Raw genomic sequence first — 20,909 nt, forward strand, 5'->3', positions numbered from 1 at the left:
ATAATATATGTAAAATGCTTGACACAGTGCCTGGTACATAATAGATGGTATATAAATGGTAATTATTATTATTATTATTATTATTATTATTATTATTATTATTATTATTATTATTATTTCTTGAGGATAAAGCCTAGTATGTACCAGAATAGTGGCAATCCCCTGAAAGTAAAGAATTTTTAAAAAGTCCTAGTAACAAGAGCACAAAAAATATCTAAAAGTATATTTTAGTGTAAAATGTAATTTATACTTAAGCAATGTGTATTTATGATGCTCCTCTCTTTCCTCTAATGGTGAATGGGACTCTTTTTGTATATTTAATCAGACACATTTTAAATCACACCATGTAATAGACTTTGTGGCAATATTCAATGGCCCAAGTATATAAAATATGATGGACTTAAGAAGTTGCAGCTGAACCAACAATATATCCTCCTGGAAGGGAGACATTGAATAAATCTTGGATGTTTTTTTGATAGCCAATTAAATTTCCTTAAGAGCTAGGCTGCATTTGCCTACATTCTTTAGCCATAATTCCTTGAACAAGCTTTCAAATCATAAATATGGTCCTAAAATGCCAAGGAATTAGCAAGTAAATGCATCTTTCCCAAGAAATATCTGGTGAACTAGACCTTTCTCTAAAAGGAAGTAAAAGATTAAATAAAGAGCAGAGCTATATGGAATCATTGTTTGCATTTTTCACCCATTTATGTGAATTCAAAGCTTGGGAATTCCAACATTGGAATTGTTTTTCATCCTAAGTCAAACATTGCCTCGCTTCCTACAGAAATTCCATGTTTCCTGGTTGAAAAGTAAAATCCCACTCCCACTGCAAAAGCACTGAATATGTTCTTTTGCTGAAGGTGGAATTATAAACCATTCTACAAGGAAATTAGTTTGTTACCAAAATTATCTGGCAGATGGACCTAGGGATTTTGTTGTCACCAATCCAAGTTATTTATGTTTGCTTTCTTTAAATTGGAGTCTCTTCCTCCATCCTTTTTTGTTTTTATTTGTTTGTTCATTTTTTAGCAAACCAATCAACACTAAAATTCCAGGAGAGCACAATTCATATGCAAAGGTTGGGTAGACTGCATAAAAGCAACACTGTAATATGGCACTCAAAAATAGGTGAAATTATCTTTAGTTGATATGGAAGAATATCTTCCATAGTTTCTAGACGTAGGGAGGTGATAGTCTCAGTATAGTTGGCCCTGAACTGACCACATTTAGGGAATTGTATTTAGTCCTGGAATCTTAAGTTTAAAAAAGATATTGATAAACTGGAAGGTGTTCAGAGGACAACTGAGATGAAGAAGGCCGTAGAGTTATTGAAGGAATTGTCCTAAGTTTAATGTGTAGAAGACAAGAACTAGCACATATAACTTAATTATCTTCAAGTACCTAAGGGGTTATCTTGTGGAAGGAAAGATGATATTGTTGGACTCCAAAAGGAACAATGAGTAGAAGATGCAAAGTTGGCAAAATATGTGCCAACTTGATATCAGTGATAAAAAGACATTCTTTTTTTATTTCTTTAATTTAATTATATTTAAATATAAAATTAAACTTTATATTTAGTTAATATTAATAAAATAAAATTAATGAAAATATTAATTATATTTTATTTTCCCAATTACATGTAAAATCATGGGTACTCATGCAAAACACATTTCCAGTAAGTCATGCTGTGAAAGAAAACACAGATAAAAAAGAACAATAAAATAAAGAAAAAGTATCTCTAATCTGTATCAGCTCCATTAGTTCTTTCTCTAAAGATGAACTTTCATCATGTCCTTTAGAATTACCTTAGATCACTGAGAAGTAACTGAGAATAGATAAGTTATTCACAGCAAAACATCATACAGTATTGTTGTTACTATGAACAATGTTCTGCTTCTGCTCATTTCACTTTGCTATCTTTCCAGGTTTTTCTGAGGGCATTCTGTTTTGTCATTTTTTATAGATCTAAAGGATTCCATTAACAATCATATATGATACTTTGTTCAGCTATTCCCCAACTGATGGACATTCAAAAGGGAATTCTTAATAATTAAACCTATTCACAATTTGTTACCACAAGAGGTAGTAAATTTTCCTTCAATGAAGGTCTTTAAGCAGATTATGAATGATACTTTGTATGTCATAATAAGGATTCTTTTTAAAGTATAGCTTAGACAAAATAGCTGCTGGGGTCCCATGTCTCAAATTCTGTGACTCTGAAAAATGTCGATCCCAGCTAAACCAACCTACAGATTATAGCATTTTGGGAAAGGCACTCAACTGAGAATCAAAAGAAACTAATTTCAAATCCTTGTTTCCATTCTTTCCCAATGTGTGATTATAGGCTGGTCAATTTATCTCTCTTTGGCTTTAGTTTCCTCAACTGTAAAATAGAAACAAAGGTTCTTACACAATCTCAAAATAAATATTGTTATGAATGCACTTTGCAAAAACTAAAGCTTTATGTAAATGTGAGTGATTATATCCCTATAATGTTTTTAAGTAATTGGATGGAATAGAACAAAAATTAGAATAATTCATCTTAATTTCTTTTTTGAACTTCAAAAAAGTTCAAATAACATTTTTCCCCAAATTTATCTTTTTTTCCATCACTGAAATTTGTCTAAGTGAATCTTACCTCTGCTTGGATTTAACAAACTCAGTGAGTGATGATGGTGTCAATGGCATTTGCATTAGCAAATAAAATGAAAAGTGTAATGGATTTGGAATACCAGAAACTGAGATGGGGATTCAAACAAAAAAGCAAATGTAGTTCCTACTTTGCATTTAAGAAGACCAAAAATGACAAATACACACTACAACAGAATTTCAAAGTAAGAAAGGAACCTTATCAATCATCTAGTTCAAAGGTTCTCATTCTTATTGTCTACTATGATAACTAAACTCCTTTTTAATGCCAAAAGACTTAATAGATCCTCTGTGTACTAGCAGTAATACTATAAATATCTGTTGATTAAAAAATATATAATGACAAAAATCAATCACAATTCAGGTGGGTTAGTATTCATTACAATAATCTCTCTGTACATTTGAAAAATAAAAATATATAAATGGACATCATACTTCAATATATCTGTGAACTCAAGAGATGTAGATACTCTTTCCAATCAGGTAGATGGCAACCTATCTATTACTATTAAGTCTGTGTGATTTTGGTCATCTTCCTGTAAATTTGCCATTGGAGAATCCACTAGCCTTTCTCAAGATCCCTTGATGCTGCATGGATGACAATGGAATATATGGTCAGTCCCATAGTTCTCCCCCTCACTCTTACTGTGTATGAGATATAAAATTTATTCACTCTACAGAATTTTTTATGTTTTCTTATTTATGAATTTATATGCTTTGTGTATGATGAAGTTCATATGGATCCTGCATTTGGAATTACTGATGTAGATTTCTCTTTTATTTAATAGGCTTTAAAAATAAGACTTGGAAAGACTGTGACTTTCCCAACACTACATAAATAATTAGTATTATAAATGGAATTAGAATATAGATCACCTATATGTATTTTGATGATCCCTTTTTTAGACTCAAGAGCTAATTCATGATATACCAACTTGAGCAAATTACTGTAGCATCCTTAGTAAGCCTGAGTACAACAAGGACATGGAATTAATGAGGAATTTATAATAGCAAAAAGCACACAAATTTGCCATCTTTAATCAACACCCCTCAGATCAATTCAGATGGAGCAGAATTGGAGTCTTCAAATAAGTGAGTATTACTCAATTCAATTCCAGATATATTAATTGGGCATCTACTATTAACCACTATCATTACATGTGCTACAAGAGTTTGCAGACTATTTCAGAGAAACAATATGAATTCAGAGAAGTCAATATAGAATACATACAAAGGAAAAAAAACATTGTATGGGGAGGGAGGATCTTTCATAACTGAATGGGAACAAACAGGGAGGAAAATAGCAAAAAAAATTAAATAAAGTCAATGAAGCATTTTTAGATGCATAAAGGGAAGCAGAAGGAAGGATTGAAAGAATTCTAGATACGGTAGTTAGTTTAAAAAGTTATATTTAAATTTATTACACATTATATATTTATTATATTCAATGTAATATTTATAATATTTTAAAAGAAATATACATATGTAAATAAAATAATGACAAACAGTTGAAGAGACAATGAATGAAGAGATGAATTTGAAGTTACTCTTCTTCATTCTACTGTTGATAAAATATCATGTGAGAAATAGTATGTATCAGTGACTAAAGAACCAGATTTTAACTCGGAAAAACCTGGATTTAAGTTATACCTTTGACACTTACTACTAATGTAATTATAGGAAAGTCATTTAGTGTTTCAGCAGTCCCAAGCAACTCTATAGGATACTAAATTAATTATGAGTTGGGAGCCTATCTATGTGGACAAAGTTTCAATACCAGGAGTTAATTAAATGTATGAAATTTTTACAAAAGAAAGAAATATGAAGAAAAAGGAGAAAGAAAAAAGATCAGAAAATATTATGGAAAGAGTAAAAAAAGAAGGAAAGGGGGAATGAGTAAGAAGGAAGAGAAGGAGGAAAAGGAGAAGGAGGAGATGGGAAGTTGGTCTGTAAGGAACTCATCTGTCATTTGGTTATTGAAGCAAGGAAGTATACCATCTGCTCACTTTTTGGTTTTGCTTGTTATTGTTAAAGGAAAAAATGCTGTTTAAATATAAACACAATTTTAAATTGTGCAATCTCTGAAAATTACAATTTTACATGTTTCTGCCATCTATATATCAGTGTCCTTCTTCAAAGTTAAAAAAGTTGCACTACACTAATTGCAGCTCTACATTTTAGTCTTCCCAGTTTCCCAAAAGGTTCTACTCATTTATATGATCCATGTTTTTGCTTCTACATGGACATATATAGATACAATAATTTTGAAAGATAATATGAAGGAATAGAAAGAATATAAATCTTGGAGTTTGGACATCTGGATTTTAGTCTTACTCTTTTAACTCACTCTCTGTGTTGTTCTGCATAAATCAATTCCCCTTTTTGAGTTTCAATGTCCTCATCTCTGAAAATGACAGTAACAATATCTGTAATACCTCCTCACAGGGCTGTTGCAAAAAAGCTTTGTAAACCTCAAAGTACTATAGAAATATAAGCAATTAACATTTTCTCCATTTCCTCCAGCTGTTTTTTGTTCCCACTTTCCCCTGAGCCCCATGGTACTGCACTCATATCCACCATCATCAAGTTGTCGGCTTTATCATAGTCTTTTTCATTTGCTTTCGTTTCCCTTTAAGGCATAAGGCTGCAGATCTACCCAAGATCTCAATAGGAAAAACAGAACAGATATCCCTATAGGACACTGTCATCACCTCATAAGGTCTGCAGTCTGGAGTATTAAGGATTTCCGATTTCTCAGTTCCCTCTCAGTCTGAATGGATTACAAATAAATCACTTAAAATCAAAAGGCCAGGAGGGGGCCAAGCCATGACCTTGCTGAAGAAATAGAATCAAAGGTTGTGAACGAATTTTCATACCTGCCTTTAAACTCAGGGCATAAAATGGCTCTGTGAATCAAAACAATAATGTGCCCGTGGCACGCTAGACTTTGGGCACATTTATAAGGTAAAATTTTTAGAATGCTCTCTGAAGTGCACAGACAACTATGGACTCAATATTGAAATAAACCTCTTTTGTATTTGGTTATTAATTTATCCCCTATATAAAGATCTAAAATATAATTTCTTCTTTGGTCCTTTAATTTGTTTAAGAAAGCTTAAGTCTTCAAGAATACATATTATTCTTCTGCTGAATTGAAAAGCTATTCAGTTTTTAGTCGTCCATCAATAAACATTTATTGAGAGCTCACTATATGCCAGGCACTATGCTAAGGGCTAAAGGTACAAAGAAAGGCCAAAAAATGGTCCTTGCTCTCCATAAGCTCTCCATAAGGGGAAGACTATGTGAAAATAACCATGTACAAAGAGCTATATGTGGGAGGAAAAAAATATAGATAATCACAGAGGGAAGACACCCAGAATTAAGGGTGATTGGGAAAGGCTTCTTATAAAACTTAAGTTTTTGCATGAATTTGAAGGAATCCAGGGAAGCCAGGAAGCAGAGAAGAAGGAGAAAAATCAGACTAGGGGAACAGGCAGCCAAAGTATCTAGAATCAAGAGGTAGACTATCTTATTTGAGGAAAAGCCATGAGGCCGGTGTTACTTACTGAACCTCTAGGGGAAGGGAAAAGGGGAAAGAGACAGATATAAAGCATAAAAAGATTGGAAAGATGAGTAGGTTCTGAATAGCTTTGAATACTATATAGAGTTTATATTTGACCCTAGAGGTGATGGAGAATACTAGAGTTGATTGAATGGAGATGGAGGTAGAGGAAGGCAATATTTTCAGTCCTTTGCTTTCATAAGATTAATTTGACAGCTGAATGAAGGATAGACTGGAATGGGGAGAAACTTGAGGTGGGCAAACCAATCAACCCAACAAGGATTTATAGTTCAAGTATGAGATAATGAGGATTTTCATCAGATTGGTGGCAGTGTCAGAACCAAGAAGGAAGAGATACAATGTGAGCGATACGGTGAAGACAGAATTGAGTAAAATTTCTGATAAAGGTATCAAAGAAAAGCAATGAATCCTGGACACTTGTAACTCAGAGCTAAACTTAAAGTGATTAGCTTTGGAGAAAAGTCCTTGATCTGCCATTTAAAAGCTATGGGATCTAGGGAAAATCATTTAATCTTTCTGAGCTTCTTTGATAAAATGGAAATAATGATATTTACATTACCACCCTCAGAAGTCAGCTATTAGGAAAAGTGATTTGGAAATAATAAAACTTCACAATGTTAAATGTTATCATCATTATTATGGGGGTTGGAAAAAGAATGGCCAGGGACTCTGAATGATTGGCAATATGGGAAAGAGTGGGTGCTCCACAGGAAATTGAAAAATACAAATAAGATGATCTGGGGAGAACATAACAGCATACAGAGCTGTAACTAGACTGGGACAAACAGAGTTTTGATCCAAAGTATAAAATTTAGAAGATACTGAATCAAAAGGTTGCAATCTTAGCAAGAATAATTAAAATATTGATCTCTCTATACTACATACACACACACACACACACACACACACACACACACACACTCACACATTAACACTCTAAAATGACCTCCTTTAGAGAGTCCCAACTCTAGGGTCTCAAGGTCTTTGAGTCTGACTATTCTCTCAATTAAATTTCATGCTGCTCAACCCAAGCAGTATTTTGGATGCTTGCTCCGGGTGTAAAAGTTCCTAGTTAAATATCTGTTTTCATAGACTGTATAGGAATGCATGAGGAGAAGCATATTGCATCCTGCAGGTGAAGATTCATCTTCACTAATAATTTTCATGAACAAATCTATCTCCACTTCCTTATGACCATCATTATCAATACTATAATCAATAATGGAAGCCATAGCACAAATAAATGAGCTAGAGGAATATGGAATGCCATTCCTTACATCTCAGAAACTCTCAAGTCCTTTTCAAACACATACATATACACTTAGTTACTGTTCACTTCATTCTTCTGTGAACCATTTATTTAGGGAGAATCACCAAAGATCCTAAGGAGAGGGGGCTGCTCTCTTAGAAGTGAAAAATAATATTGGCTAATTTACAACTAATAATTAAACCGCCCTGTCACCAAGCCAAGTTCTTCCAGCATGTGTTTAACATTACTCCCAAAAGGTCATTTCCAACTTCTCCAGGAAGGGAGTTGCAGAATATACAAGGCTAAGTAAATGCAGGAATCTTAAGCTGGGGGGCTTGGGAGCAGACTTTTGCAGTCTTCAGGGATGCACAAACAATTCTGTCTCCACTCAGTGGAGACAATGCCCTGTATTCACGATACTCTTAGGCACTCCCATATTGTGCTTGGGAGAGGAAAAAAAATAGACCTGAAATGAGGATAAATTGGTATTCACTAAGTGCCACTTCTGAATTTACTGCAGGCTGTGCCTTTGGAAGGAATTGCCAAGGTGCTCATAAAAGAAGAAATGATGAATATTCAGGATGTCTTTTGAATCCATTAGGCAATCTGGGATGAGGTCTCCATCTGGAAGTCTCCAGTTCTTTCCCCAGGCTGGTAGGGAGAATGCCAAGATGGCCATCAGCAGGAAAGAACGGGCTCTGGGCTTGCCAATGAGAAGAAAGTCTCAACTCAAAAGGTCAAGTACCGGGAAATGAACTTGGTCCAGGACTTAGGGCAAAGGAAGTCTGGTGTTATTTTTGGATTCTCAGATGGTCTGAATGAGGGATGAGAGTTGTCCTTTCAAACAACTCAAGGATACCAATGGAAGTGCAGTAGAACCCCATGACAATATAACTGTTTATTACAAGTGATTTAGGTTCATTATATGTCTTATCCTGTTTAGTGAACTAAACATAAAATTGTTGGCCATTTGGCAGAAAATTGCCTTTTCCTAAGAACTGAAGTTTCAGCACAATTTCAATAGATCTAGAGGTACAAAGAAATTCTTGGATCATTTAGTGTCACTATTTTATATAATTAAAATGTATATAGCACATAAAGTAGGGATATGCTGGTAAATGTTTAACAAATTCTCCAGGAGGAAAAGTCCATATGACATATATTTAAATTTAATCTACAACATTAACAGTTTCTTCATCACTCTCTTAAGTCTAGACAATCAACAGAACAATAAATTAAGTCTTAATTTGAAGCATTTGCTGCAAATTTCTATGTGTAAATGCTCTTGCAGAAAACTTAACAATGAGCTCTTTAGCACAACCCTGGCTTTAAGGTTTGCAAAGTCACTAACAAAAATTATTTCATTTAATCCTCACAAAAAACTGGGACATTGGTGATATTGTTATTTCCATTTCATAGATGGAAAAATTGAAATAGACAGCAATTAAATGATTTTCTCATGTTTACCCAGTTAGTGTTCTGAGTTAAGATTTGAACTCAGGTCTTCCTAACTTCAAGTCCAGTACTAATTAGAGAGAAAAGAGAAGTAAAGAGAAATAATATACTTGCCCAAGGTCACACAGCAAGTAACTAACAGAATCGGGATTTCAACCAATGTCCTTTAAACCATAAAGCTAGTATTCTTTCCCATTCAGCATCTAGAAATTTGGGAGAGAACTATGTCTAGGGGTCACGAGGTGGTGCCTTAATGCAGAATGCTGAGTCAGGAAGACTCAACTTCAGGAGTTCAAATCTAACCTCAGACACTTACTTAATTGTGTGATCCTGGGCAAGTCACTTAACCTATTGTCTTAGTTTCCTCCTCAGTAAAATGAGCTGGAGAAGAAAATGGCAAGAAAACCCCAAATGGGATTACCAAGAGTTAGATATGACTGAAGCAACTGAGTAACAACATATCTAGGAAATTTTGCTCCCAGGATAAGAGAAGAGGGCAGGAGTTGCATATAGAGAGCCACAGATAGCAAATGAAAATAAGCCCAGGAATATCTCAAGTTTTCTGTGTTGTTTAAGAACTAGTCCCTATTAAGAAGATAGCAGGGGTAAAGGAGGGTATTGACTGCCATTGATTGGGAATCGTGCTAATAGGAGAGAAAGTATCCTTCAAAACAAGGCTTTCCATCAACAAGGGTAGAGTCAGGTGAGGAAGAGATCACTGAAAGAGTAGCTCATGGAAAAGGAGGGGAAGCATGCCTAGAAACAGTACTGTTAGCACCCTCTAAACTTCAGTACTCTAGTGCAAAGCCCCAATCACTCTACCCTAGTTATAGTTCTATTATGCCCTCCCTTGTCCTAACTTTACTTGATTTTATATTAAGAGAAAAGAAATAGGAAAACCCTAATGTTTTGAAGGGATCTTTAGAAATTATTCAATGTATTACCTTATGTCCAAATAATATTGAGCATACATCATTTAATACAAATGACTGTGTTTGTTTTGAAGATGCCTGAGGAGAGGAAATGAGAGAGTAGAGAGAACAAGTTGCAGAGGAGCCCTCCCTCCCATAAGCCCAGTTCCTCTCTGTTCCAAATTAGCAAGTATTACTGTTGGCTTGGTTTAATGTTCTATGTGTGCTTTTCACTTCTGCTTCCCAGATCTTCCCTCACATACAAACTGTCATGTCTTTAATGGATAATTCTGGGCTACCACCCAAAGATGCCACAAACAAGAATCAATAATATAATAACCAATAATAGAACTTTATGTGTGCTACCTTGGGCCCTGCCATTGTAATTTGACTTTTTCAATAAATCTTTTAATACCCCTCCCCTAAAGTTCTCTGCCAGTACTCTCATTGCTTCTTGATCATCCACCAAAAGCCATCAATTTAGGAGTAGAACTATTAATCTTTAAGTACAATTAATGCCATCCACATGGAGCACAAATATTAATGCAAAGTTAATGCAAATTCAGGATGGAATCTGTGAATACAAAAGTTTTTTAAGATTTTCAAATCATGCCATTGGAATAAAATAATTATTATGACACTTTCTAATTACATAGTATTTTATGCTTTAAAAGTATTTTCTCCTTCTGAATCTTATCCTATTTTCACAATAAAGTAGGCTAGGTGCAGGAAAAAATTTAAGGAAAATTTATTAAGTTAATCTTTGATCAATACAATCAACCTAGTAAGATTACAAGATTTGGGTTCCATTTGAAAACATCTGGAGAATAATTAACCTTACTGGCATCTTACTTTTAGACATAAAACATACAAAACCCAAGATGTTTGATTAACTGGAACTCAGAAAGATGGATTTTTGTAGGAAGGGCAAACAAACCATGTAACCAAGTTGGCCCTTTTTCACTCTCTAACACTTTTAAGCCTTTGAAAAGACAGACCCACACATAACATAGCCAACCTGCATTCTTTAAGGGAGAGAAAGAGAAAATATGTGTAAATATGCAGTTTCACACACAACATCCCTACCCCCAAGGAACAATTAATAGTGACTCGAAGCATAATGACCTAAAAGGAAACGAGCCCATTGTGATTTCCTCTCCATCTAGGAGTAAGTAATAAGGACTTTATTAAGAATTATTTCTTAAGAAATTTATTTATTAATAAATTCTTAATAAATAAATTTCTTAATAAATTCTTAAGAATTTATTAATGCCTACAAGTTGAAAAAAAACTGAGAAATTGGAATTGAGGAAATTGTGGGGATTAGGACAGTAAATAGTTAATAGTGGGAACTGAGTGAATCATATGGACTCTATTTTGCTCAATTTTGGAGCTAGCTTATAGCTCTGATACAATTCCTACCTTATAAGAAAACTTTAATTATTTGTGGAAATTGGGAGAAAAACCTTTTTGCATTACTTGAATCTAGCCCTATGTGACTGGGAAATTGACCACTCTCCCTGCTACTTAGAGAAACTTAACTAAAGATCTAGGTTATATTGACCAGAAATACAGTCAGAACCAAAGATTGTTCTCATTATCATACATTTTAAGTAATCTATTTGTCTTATTCGGAAATTGGCCACATACTAATCAATTCTTTACTCCTTCAATGTTCGTTTGATTGTTTATAGATACTTGAGTGGAGTGGGACAGTTCTTTTGAGGTAATTCAAGAAATTACAGCTTTTTATTCTGTCTCAACTTGGAAAGTCCCTAATCTTTCCTTCACTTAAAAATCAGATTGCTTAGTGTTGTGTTGTTTTCTTTTTAATTATTTGTACTTATTTGATTAATTATTCTTAATTAAAAGTCAGTTTCCCTCTGTATTCAAGATCCAGACCCAAGCTCTAGAGATCTGATCCTGCTTTGTTCGGCAACTGGCATACATTGTTTAATAAATTGCTATTCTCTGAAGAGCAAACCTTTGTTTTCTCAGTCATCTCATCTTTCACCATGCAAGCACAGTGCTAAGCATCTACAAAATTTGTCTCCCCTGACCCTCCTATCAGCACTGGGAAGTAGTTACTAATAGAACTAAGAGGATTGCCTACCAGCAGAATAGAACCAAGAGGACTGGCTACCAGCAGAATAATTTACTCAGGCAGAACAGATCTGGTGAAAAGGAAATTGCTTGTCAGTAGTCCCCAAAATATGTTTATCCCTCTAGTAGGAGTCTAAAACACAAGCCTATATGTCTTGGGTGGGGAAAAAGTTTTATATCACTCTGTAAAAAAAAGAAGGCTAATCAGAATGTTAGAGGATTGCCCAAATAATAAAACTGAGCCCTTAGAGAGAAACAGAAGAACTGGATTGCTCTGTCCATTTCTCTATCTGTTCACGAACTCCTTTGAATCTCTGTCATCCAATGCATTTTCTATGTGGTGAAAAAAAAAATCTGTACCTTGAATATTTAAGGGAATTTTTCTGTAGAAATTCCAGGTGGAGCAATAAGCCCAAATAGAGAAAAAGACTCCTTTTTGAGTAAAATTCCCAGGGGAAAGATTCTTGGATGATTGCAAAGTAGATCAGAGTAAAGTCCCCAAGAATGGACCCAAGAATCAGCCCATATCCTTTGCCAAGAATGGAGTTAGCTTGGACTATAGTTTAAATAAAGAATTTTTTAATGGTCTAGGCCTCAAAAAATTTATTATATAATTGGAAAGATGAGTATAAACACATGAAACATTTTATAGTCATATAACAATACACTCCAATATTCCAATGGATTTGTAAACTCATCCATGTAAGAATTCCTTTTAATGGCATAGATTGCAATCTATCTATTCATATATATCTAATACAACTCTTGTCTATGTCCTCCCATAATTTCATTCCAAGGGGTCCACCCAGGATGTGGAGTTCCATTTTTACTTTCTCTTGACTGCACAAGAATTGCAGTAAAACATATGTTTTTTCCATTGGTTATGTCTTATTCTTACCATGTGACCAGCCTATTTTATTCTCTCACATTTATCTTTGGTGACATCCCATTTAATCAAATTCTCCTTTATAATTCTTTGTTTCTAATGTCATCTAATGTTCATAACCTGTTTGTGTGCTTGCCCAGTGCACTCTGAGTAATACTCATTTTCAGTTTTTAAGATTAGTGTATTGTTACTAGCAAACATTCAACATTATTAGAATACTGATATTTAAAACATTGCATTGTTTGAAGGGAGTAACTTAGAATTATCAAAAGAACTGTGCAATTTCTCAGCCTATTATCCTATTTCTGTTCAATTCCAATTGCATTAACTACATCCAGTAAACAGTTTGTTTGCACTGCCATTAGATTATTATCTCCTTGAAGGCAGGGATTATTTTCTTCTGCTTCTTATAACCCTTGCACTTAGCACAATGCCTGGCAAATAATAAATGCTTAGTATTGATAGATTATTAGATTAATCTTTCCAAAACAGATATATAGATAGCCAAGTTCTATATATTGTTGTTGCTGTTCAGTTGTTTCTGTCATATCCAATTCTCCATTTCCCCATTTGGGGTTTCCTTGGCAAAGATGCTGGAATGGTTTGCCATTTCCTTCTCCAGTTCATTTTACAGATGAGTAAATTGAGGTTCACAGAGGTAAGTGACTTACTAGAGTCTAGTAAGTGTCTGAGGCCAGATTTGAATTCAGAAAGATGAGTCTTCCTGACCAGTCCCAGAATTCTTTGCATAATTCCATCTAGCTGCAACTGGAATTGTGAAATCCTTCTTCCCCTCTATTCTATACCTCAAAATCCCTCAACATTATCTCCCTTTCACTCTTTCTCTCCTTTTTTGCTTTATTCTCTGATGAAGAAGTGTCCCAATCCTCAATGAGACCAATCCCTCTTCCTGTTGCCTGTGGAAATTTACCTTTTAGTCATCACTCCCCTTACTCTTTACTCTTCAATTCTTTCTACTTATATTCCTCCTTGCCTTCTTCCCACAGACATGTTCAGCTTTTCCTTACTCATTAAATATACACACACACACACACACACACACACACACATGCAACTTATTTGATTCTACTTTCCTCTAAAGCTGTTGTTACCTATCAAACTCTGATGCCCTAGAGAAATTTACCAAATTGTGTTACTTCATCATTGTTGTTTGTCCTTAATTCTTGAAAAGGGCCAATGACATAACAAGGATGATACCTTGACTTGTGAGTGAATTGGGGTTAGATGAGATAGCTCTGCAAAGTCATCAGCCTCATTCTCTCCTCCAGAGTCATCAAAGTCGAGTGACAAGTTAAGATAACTAATGATAGCCCAAGTTGCACTGAATGACTCTGACCTGTCTAAATCAATGTCTTTCTCAGTTTGTCTGAAGTCACATTCACGCAATGACTATGAATTAGGTGAGACAAAAGATGGCACAATTTATCAACACCAAGATATCAATCTGGGTGAAGATCTTCTAGAACTTCTAATGTGAACCAAGGTTTGGGCCATTGAAATGAAAGCCAGAGTGATTTGAGTTTAAAGGCTAGTCTAAAACACACTGGGAATATCCTCCAATTGAAAAATAGTCAAAGGATATAAACAGACAATTTTCAGATGAAGAAATTAAAATCATTTCTAGTCATCTGAAAACGTCCTCTAAATCACTATTGATCAGAGAAATGCAAAGTAGGATAACTCTGAGATAACGCTACACACCTCTCAGATCGGCTAAGATGGGAGGAAAAGATAATGATAAATGTTGGAGGGGATGTGGGAAACTGGGACACTAATGCATTGTTGGTGGAGTTGTGAACGGATCCAGCCATTCTGGAGAGCAATTTGGAACTATGCTCAAACAGTTATCAAACTGTGCATACCCTTTGATCCAGCAGTGTTTCTATGGGCTTATATACCAAAAGAAATCTTAAAGGAGGGAAAGGGAACCACATGTGCAAAAATGTTTCTGGCAGCCCTTTGCATAGTGGCAAAACACTGGAAACTGAGTGGATGCCCATCAATTGGAGAATGGCTGAATAAATTGTGGTATATGAATATTATGGAACATTATTGTTCTATAAGAAATGACCAGGCAGAAAGACCTGGCAAGACTTACATGAACTGATGCTGAGTGAAATGAGCAGAACCAGGAGATCATTGAACATGGCAACAAGATTATACAATGATCAGTTCTGATGGACATGACTCTTTCCAACAATTAGATGATTCAGATCAGTTCCAATAGTCTTGTGATGAAAAGAGCCATTTTGCACCCAAAAAAAAAAAGACTGTGGAACATGAACATGGATCACAGCATATCATTTTCACTCTCTGTTGTTCTTTGCTTGCATTTTGTTTTCTTTCTCAGTTTTTTTTCCTTCTTGATCCAATTTTTATTGTACAGCAAGATAATTGTATAACTATGTATACATATTTTGGATTTAACATGTATTTTAACATATTTAACATATATTAAATTACCTGCCATCTAGGGGAAGAGGGGAAGGAGAGGAAAATTTTGAACAGAAGGTTTTGCAAGGGACAATGTTGAAAAATTATCCATGCATATGTTTTGTAAATAAAAAGCTTTAATTAAAAAAAATGAGAGGTAAAAAAATACACTGGGCTATTTTAAAGCCTGTTTTTCAGAGCTAGATTTCAAAGGGGTGGAGTGAAGATGGCAGAGTAAAAGTAAGGATTCACTCAAGCTCTACCCCAAACTTCTCCAAATTCCTCCAATAATGATGCTAAACAAATTTTAGAGCATCAGAACACATGAAAAGATAGAACATAATAATTTTCCAGCTGAACACAACTTAAAAGGTTAGGTGGAAGTCCAGCATGCAGTCACCACACAGGGCACACCAGTTCAGCCCCTTCCCCAATCTGGGACTAACAAAGCAGAACCGGGATTTGGGGCTTTTAAATCAGGGGCAGCCCTGAAAGTTTCCAGACCTCTCAACAACCTGGAAAGTGAGCAGAAAAGATTTGTCTCAATTAGAGTGAGAGGTTCTTGGGAAACCAGCAAACCAGGAGTGGACAGTATATAAGTTTCACATCCCTGACAATTCAGTTCCTATGATGTTTCCAGGTTTTCTAGACATGAGAAATGAAGTCCAAAATAGGTGAAAAGATAGAAAAAATAACTTCAAATGTGTATGTCAACAGATCTATATAAGGGTACTACAATTTGCAAGTATGATTCCTTCTTCTTATAATAATGAAGATGCAAGTACAAAAAGAAAGAGACTAGAGGTTAATAAAAAGTTTGTTGTTGTTGTTTTTTTTAATTTTTAAAGGGATGAAGACGAAAAGATAAGATGCTTGAAACTGCGGTTTTCTAAATTTGACTTTGGCCATTGACAAAACATTAGAAATTATTATAGAGATAATTTTAAAGAAACCTGAGATAATAAACTGATGCAGTGTAAAGTGAGCAGAACCAAGAGAGTGTGGGTGGTAGGAAACTGACAGCTATTAAAAAATTGTTGCTTTCAAATCCTCTCCTCCAAATAATTTCTCATCCACTAGCTATTTATCTTTTGACCTCATCATCAAGTGAGACTTATCTCTTTAAGTCTCTCAACCAGCAGAGCTGATGGTGTTATTTAAATCCTCATTCTATTTGACTCTCCATATTTAACAATGTTGACAACCTTCTCCCAAATAATTGTTTCCCCTATGACTTTTTAAGAAATTACTTTTAAAGAGATTTCTTCTGATTTTTCTAACTTTTCTTTCTCTATTTCCTTTGCTGGATCATCGATGTATGGTGGGCATATTGTTGCATTCAAAGATATAAGACTAAATGCAAATACCAGCTGTCATTTACTACTGTGACATAGGTAAATAGGTAATTCTTCTAGGTTTCAGATTTATTTCAGCAGTCTGGATTGCAGTAGATTATTTCTAAACTCACTTTCCCTTCTAAATTAATTATCCAATGGACTCTAAATCTATGCCCTGGATTTGATTCCCTCTCTTTAATCCCACATTCCAAGGAAAGCCAACCTGAATGGGAGTGAGACATATAATCTCATGAAATGCTGTCTGAGTCAAATGAACGATCCCTTGCCCTTACTACATACCTTCAGCTCATGGTTCCAATCATATACTTATAATATGCTGCTCCATTCTCCCTTCTATCTTATTGATCCTTTCACTGAAACTTTAGTGAGATTCTTATAGATAAGGTATTCAGGTAATTTGATTATACCATGATAAAAAGAGACTGCTGGTGCACAAAGGTACTGAAGATGTTGTTCAGTTGTTTCAGTCCTGACTCTTTGTGACCCCATCTGGGGTTTTCTTGGTAAAGATACTGGAGTGGTTTGCCATCTCCTTTTCTAGTGGACTAGGGTAAAGAGAGTTTAAGGATTTGCCCAGTGTCACATAGCTAGTGAATGTCTGAGACTGGATTTGAACTCATGTCTCTCTGACTCCAGGCTCAGCACCCTGTGTACTATGATTACCACCTAACTGCCGTATGACACTGAGGATACAAAAATAAAAAAACACAATTCCTGTAGTCAAGGAACTTAGGTGATCCTTTCCTTTTTTAAGACTCAATGCCTCAAGGATTTGTATGCTTCTCCCATGGATACTCGCCATATAATAGTCTGGGGAGAGGCTTTGCCCTATGTTTTCTATTTAAGGACTATGACTCTAAATTAGTGAAAAATCAACACACCCACCTGCCAAAGTTAGTGAGGCAAATTTACAGGACATGACTTTGCTTGTGTGCATTTTTCTCTTTGTTCAAAAGATGTATACAAGTGTAATTAGAATTGTGACAAGTGTAATTAGAATTGTGACTAGAATTGTGACAAATTTAACTAGAATTGTGACACCCTACCTCATTGATATTTTACCTTGTTGACATCCTACCTCATTAATATCCTACATCATTGGCATCCCTCTTTGGCATATTACCTCCTTGAATATGGCTTTATTGAATAGGTTGAACATTTGGCCACTGTTAAGCCTAGTTCTCATTGTCATACTTCTGTTTATTGTTTTGCTGCTTCTTATCTCCCTGGGCATAACACTCTGTCATCTTATGGATCAAGTGAACTATAGCTGATGCTAAAAGTTAGCTTGATGAGATGAGCAGTACCTGCATTACAAGAGAAGAGAATTGTAAGGGTCTTTTTACAATGGGTCAGCACAGTGCAAACAGGAAGTAAGAAGCCAGAAGTGCTTGAGCAGCCCCGAAGTAATTTCTTTGGACAGAAGACTGCCCCGTGGGCAGGACTCTGGTCATATTGAGATGGCTTTTTAATGGGAGATGTCTCCTTCTCTGATTGGCTGTGTGTGTGACCTCACAGACCTTTAAGCGCACTGCAGCAGGAGGTTGCTTTCCTTATCCTGGGGTAGCTGAACAAGTGGATGGATAGCTAAGAGAGGTAAGAAGCTTAATAATGAATGCATGAATAATGAACATGTGAATAGTGAACATCTCTCACAGAACTGGTATTAACTTGGGAATTAATAGGTCAGGGAAATATGTGAGCAAGTATAATACTTTAAGTTTGCACAAAAAAAAAAAAAAAGACTCAATGTCTCTCTACAAAGGGAAACTGGAAAAGAAGGGAGGGAAAGAGGTAATATATATTAAAAAGAAAGAGTAACCATAACAATTTGTTTAAGTTTTTAAGTCTATGAATTGTAGTTCTTTTTGGTTTCTTAGGTTCCTCACTACCCTGAATCTTGTGATCCTGCTCCAAAAGATGCTTTAGATCAATTTTCCCTGCATAATGCCTACCTCTCACCAGGGATAATAACTCTATATCCAGAAATTGTTCTTCCCTGGAAACCTTAAAGGTAGTAGTCAGGTATTTGAATAATGTGTGTTATTGGCAGGTTCAAGATATATGTAGAAATAAAATAGACATTTCATTCAGATTGAGAATAGAATAAAAGAGTCAAAGGAAGCACATATTTGTGATTTTAGTCCTGGCTCTGACACTAACTAGTTGTTGACATGGATGATTGCTCAATCATCCATTGCTTAGCCACAATTCACAAGCAGAATATTAATATTGGAAATTATTTTACGAGTTCCTTGACTGCATTTAGAGTTTCTTTGGCAAGTTAACTTCTCCCTCTAAGTCACAGACTCTTCACTTGTAAAATGGAGACACTGGACTAGGTGATCTTTAAGATTCTTTCAGCAATAAGATTACTTGACATTGAATGGTGGAAAATGAAGATAATGATAGAGAAGTAGAGACAAGGAGAAAGAGAAAGAGAGAGGGGAATAGAGAGAAAGAGAGCAGAGAGAGGTAGAGATAAAAAGATAGAGACAGTCAAGAGACAAAGAGACAAACACAGACAAAGATAGAGCCAGAAGTAGAGACAGATGAGATGATTAAGCAATATATAGTACAGGGGAAACTGTCAACATTAATGCTGATTATAAATACTAGATGAACTAACCAAATAGGAAGTGAAAAACTAAAATTTAGTTTGTCACTGTTTGACTGTGTGTGTGTGTGTATGTGTGTGTGTGTGTGTGTACATACTTCCTATTGGGGGAAGGAAGGAAGGAAGGAAACACTGGCTGGAATCAGAAGACCTGCATTCAAATCCTGTCTCTATTATTTCTTCTTCAATAAAATGATAGGGTTGGATTAAGTAACTTCCCAATTCCCTTCCAACTCTAAATTCGATGAATCTTTATTAATCATTAAATACTCATCAATTTAGGTATATTTTAAGTTTTATATGAGGGAAAAACAATATGCAACGCACATGTATATCTTGTCTTTGTTCAAGTACTTTTAAAAATAGAAGGAATATTGGCAGAAGGCCGTATTCACACACCCAGGAAATAACCCTATAGGAAATATCAGTTCTGAGCCTTTAAGACCACTATAAAACCTGTATACAATGTAATGACCTATACAGTTTCACCATCAATTTCTCCAGTCACCACTTTGGAATCTCCATGGATTGGCATAGAAAACTTTGTTCCTCCTCACCAAAGCATTGTAATCACTCCTATAAACTACTTTTAAAGATGATCTAAAATCCTTCCATCAGGTTTGGCAGCTCTAGGAAAATCCAGAGGGCAAATTATACTCACATAGACAAATAAAAAACAACTATGGCTATCAAAATACAGTTTAGATGAGAATTGTTTAAATCAAATTATAAACTTATGGATATAAAAACATACACATAAGTTTGTATACACATTCATACACAGATATATAGCAAATGTTCATATAGACACTTATAGGCTTTAGGGCCTATAACCTATCTATAAAATCTATCTATAGAGAGAAGGCCTTCAATTATTGACTGATCACAAAATGTGAAAATCTGATCTCTAAAACAGTACCAAATTTAAGGGAAATAAGAATAATTCCTTTACCCGAAATCTGCTGCACCAGTGTAAGAGCTTTATTTTAGTATGTTATACTTGTTAAGGTCTGTTATATTTTCCAGCTTCTGGGTGCTATAACTCCTCTGCTTACTGAGCAAATCCCCTAAGGTATGTGGTTCCTTGGACAAAATAAATAAACAAACAGATAGATAGATAGATAGATAGATAGATAGATAGATAGATAGATAGATAGATAGATAGGAAGATAAAAAATAAATAAAAATGAATGAATAAATTAGTAAATAAATAAATGAACAAATGAGTGAATGAATAAACAAATAAGCAAATAAATGATAAGTGAATAGATAAATAAATGAATAGATAGATAGATAAAGTACATTCCTCTTTCTTTAGTGAAAAGATCATGGAAATTATCCTATTATGCTATCCTTGCTTTCACCAATCTCATGGAAGTAAGGGTATCCCAAGATTGCTACTAGAAACTTCTTACTCCTTCAAAAAAGAATTATTTGAACACAAGATGTTTCTTGCCTCTACCTATCCATTTATTCCAGCCCTACTTAATCAGTCTAATTCCACAGGTCCTGTAAATAGCCACCACACACACATATACATACATACACACACACACACACACACACACACACACACACACACACACACACACCAAAAAAAAAAAAAAAAAAAAGGAAATGAGTAAAAGGGCAGCTGGGATG

This window comes from Sminthopsis crassicaudata, chromosome 4 (genome assembly GCF_048593235.1).
Source record: "Sminthopsis crassicaudata isolate SCR6 chromosome 4, ASM4859323v1, whole genome shotgun sequence".
Lineage (NCBI taxonomy): Eukaryota > Metazoa > Chordata > Mammalia > Dasyuromorphia > Dasyuridae > Sminthopsis > Sminthopsis crassicaudata.